The 3,606-nt window shown below is 36.2% G+C and overlaps 1 protein-coding gene across 1 annotated transcript in view; it reads right to left on the minus strand.

Annotated features, from left to right (window-relative positions):
- Positions 1-3,606, minus strand: part of ARAP2 (ArfGAP with RhoGAP domain, ankyrin repeat and PH domain 2) — a gene marked incomplete at its 3' end in the record, with an annotated part of 118,650 nt that overhangs the window by 76,020 nt on the left and 39,024 nt on the right.

Raw genomic sequence — 3,606 nt, forward strand, 5'->3', positions numbered from 1 at the left:
GGAAAAATTACACTCCATGAAGCTGGTCCCTGTTGCCAAAAATTCAGCGACTACTGCTTTACATGGATCTCAGGTCCAATTTATAGCATCTAGATAATTTTAGCCTTTAGTTTCTCTCTTCCATACTTAAAGACAGATAATATATGGAAACTAATTTCCTATTTTTTTAAAAAAGTCATTTCTAAACAAATAGGTAAACATCAACCCTGTCTACCTTTTGCTTCTATATGTTATCTAATATATTAGTTATCTGATATGTTCAACTGAGGAATTGTTGTAACTTTTTGTGTCTTTTAGAGGATTTAGACAATAGTAAAAAACTTCAAGAAAGTCTTGTCTCCTGGGCTAATTCTGCAAGCACACTTCTAGTGAAGTACGAGCCTCCCATGTTAATTGTTAGCAAATTTACAAATTACAAATTTGTTAGCAAATTTGAACAAATCTGATCAAATAGAGAATATTTTCACAACCTTAAATTTATTAGGAATAAGAACACATAAAAACCTTAAAATCACATGACCACAACTGACTACCCAGCCGTCTTTCTATTTATTCCCTCATCTTTCTCCTTTTTAACATCTGTGTCTCTTCCCAATACAACACCCAACAGTATTTATTACAGAGATGTGGCTTTTACTTCTACTAGCTCAAGTGTTCTTCAAATCCCAGCATTAAAAGATAAAAGGTAAAGAAATATTAAGCAGACATAGGATGATTTCAAGTCTATCTCTTTCATACTTAGAGACAGGCAAATACACATCTTCCTGCACAATCCCAACAGTAATTCAATAAAGCAAGATTTTGCTTTGGGTCCTCACCCACCTAACTTTGTGAACCGTGGCAAGCCAGAGCTCAGTGGCACATTTAATCCTCCATTTTAAAATAAAAATAACCAACATCCACAAGAAGATAGAGGCCTTAGGGCCTTCCATTACTTCTATTTCCTTTGCTAACTCATTCTTTGTAGTCACACCTAAACCCTGTACCAGAAATTCCTTCCCTGAGGGTCCAATCCAAAACAAAACCCAGGTTACTTACTCAAACACCCTCCTCTTTTCCTCACAGCCCTTAACATAGTCTCTACATTATATATATATATATATATATAAAATTTTTTTTTACATGCTTAAGTTCTATCTCCCACACCAGCCCTTACACTTTACACAGAGAAAGTTCTAGAAGGTTTCATTCTCTACCATAGGATCAGCAATTAACACAGAGGCATATATGGCAGTAAAAGAGAATCAACTGTATGAATGAGTGATGTGATTAAGCACAGTCCTTTTGTAACATGAGGGGGTAACAGACAAAAAAGCAACTAGAACTCATATAATTGACATCTTCTAAAGAAAAAGTGAGAGGAAGGCAGGAAAACCTTAGATAACTCAGAATTAAATTCAAAGTTTCATACCCTGCCAAAACATCAAGTGAAAAAGGTTTAAAACCTATTTCAACATGTCTTACATAGATTGTTCAACTGCAGCCACTCAGACTCAAAAAGCTTTCTCAGAATCCCATCACCATCTGGATAGTTTACAGTCTGAAGTACCATATAGGTATTCAGCATTTGTGGCTATAGAAAAAGGAGGTAAGAGAAGATGGAAAACAGATATCTTGGTAGTTCTTAAGAGTAAGGATCAAAGATGCCACCATGTGATTAGCTACATCTCTCCTCCCTCAGACACCGATACTGTAGCAAAGGCCACACCCTACTCTGAAAAACACCAAAACCTCAGCCTCTCAATGAATTGACTCCCATGACAGTCTCCTAGCCATTTAATTTTCTCACCACCAGATAACTATTTGATGTGTTAAAACTCAGTTATCTTTTAAGGATTACTAAATCTCTTAAATAATCCAAAGAGGAACAAGCAAGTAGGACAAACCCCAGCCCACAATGAAATGGCACCAGAAGCCGGATTGTGCAGCGGCAGGAAGACCAGCCACATCGACCACTCTGCACATGAAGGGGACTCTGCGGCAACCCTGCCCTCAGCGCTTTGCTTCTGCTGTCAACCCTTCACCCAGTCGGCTGTCAAAACCTGGACACCACCTTCTGGCCACACTACCTCTTTTCTCTAAATGCTTTCTTGCCTTGGGGCCTCCTCCTTTGCCATTTTCTCTGATAAGCTCCCTGCCTGCACCTGCCGCGGCGAGCTCCTCCTCAGCCATGAGAGCCCAGTTTCAAAATGAGTCCCTCCCAGAGGCCACCCCGAGGAGGGCATACATCCTCCAGGCTCCTTTGTCCTCTTGGTCTGGACATTTCTTAACACTTAGCAGAATTTATAATTACATACTAATTTTACTTCATCCATCACTATACTAGTTATTTTTCCCAAACCCTGGGTCTTAATTTCTGTTTCTTAAATTTTTTTATTGTTACATAATAATTCAGGTACATGTGATATTAGCAGAACTTATAATTACATATTTATTTTACTTCATCACTATACTATTTTTCTCCCACATTGGGCCTTAATTTCTGTTTCTTAAGATGCATTTTTTTATTGTTACATAATAACTAGGGTAGATGTGATATTTTGATACATGCATAAAATATGTAATGATTAAATCAAAGTAATTAGGGTATCTATCTACTCAAACAGATTTTGAGATCGTTAAGTACAGATACTACTTCTGCTTTATGTACCAATATAACACCTGTGGTTACCCCAACCCTACCACATAAAATGTGCTTACTATTTAGTGAATGAGCAAATGAATGCATATATTTTTCACTGTGAGATGCTTAGTCAAATATGAATTTATAAATATGGAAAATAAACACGATTGAAACACCTCATCCTTAATTTCCCTTTTCTATCATTTTTCAAATAAGACTAGACTTTTTTTATATGATAAAAGCTCCATATATCTACCTTGTTATTTAACAAAAAAAAAAAAAAAAATGAAAGCCTACAGATAGTTTGGAAGGCTCACCATTTTTATTTTAAAATACATTTTAGAATCAAATTTTAAAATGCCATCTCTCCTTTATCCCTAACCCCTCATCTCTGCTGTCTATCAATCTGTTTCTATGTCAATGTTTCAAAATTTTGCATGTAAGTGATGTTGCCCAAATGGTATAAATGTTCAGTTATAAGAATAAATTCTGGAGAGCTAATGTAAGCGTGGGATGATTATAGTTAATAATGTACTATACACTCGAAATTTGCTAAGAGAGGAGACCTTAAGAGAAGAGTTCTCAACATATACAAAAAATAAGGGAAAGTGTGCTGTCCTTGTTATGTTAATTAGCTTGTTTGTGGTAATCATTAACAATATCTATGCATATTAAATAATTACGGCATAAACCTTAAAAATAAACATTCCTCTTTGTCAATTACACTTCAATAAAGTTGTAAACAAAAACACTCAGTTCTGGGCAGCACCTGTGGCTCAAAGGAGTAGGATGCTGGCCCCATATACCAGAGGTGGTAGGTCCAAACCTGGGCCCGGCCAAAAAAAAAAAACCATTCAGTTCTTTAAATGTACGCACTTGACATTTTCCTACAGGAAATATGTGAAATAGCCAATTTAAGATGTTTCTAAAACTGAACTGATTCATATAATGACTGAATAATCCTCCTGCCCATTCTCTACATG

Source organism: Otolemur garnettii, unplaced genomic scaffold (assembly GCF_000181295.1).
Source record: "Otolemur garnettii isolate 467f Iridium unplaced genomic scaffold, OtoGar3 scaffold00214, whole genome shotgun sequence".
Taxonomy (NCBI): Eukaryota; Metazoa; Chordata; class Mammalia; order Primates; family Galagidae; genus Otolemur; species Otolemur garnettii.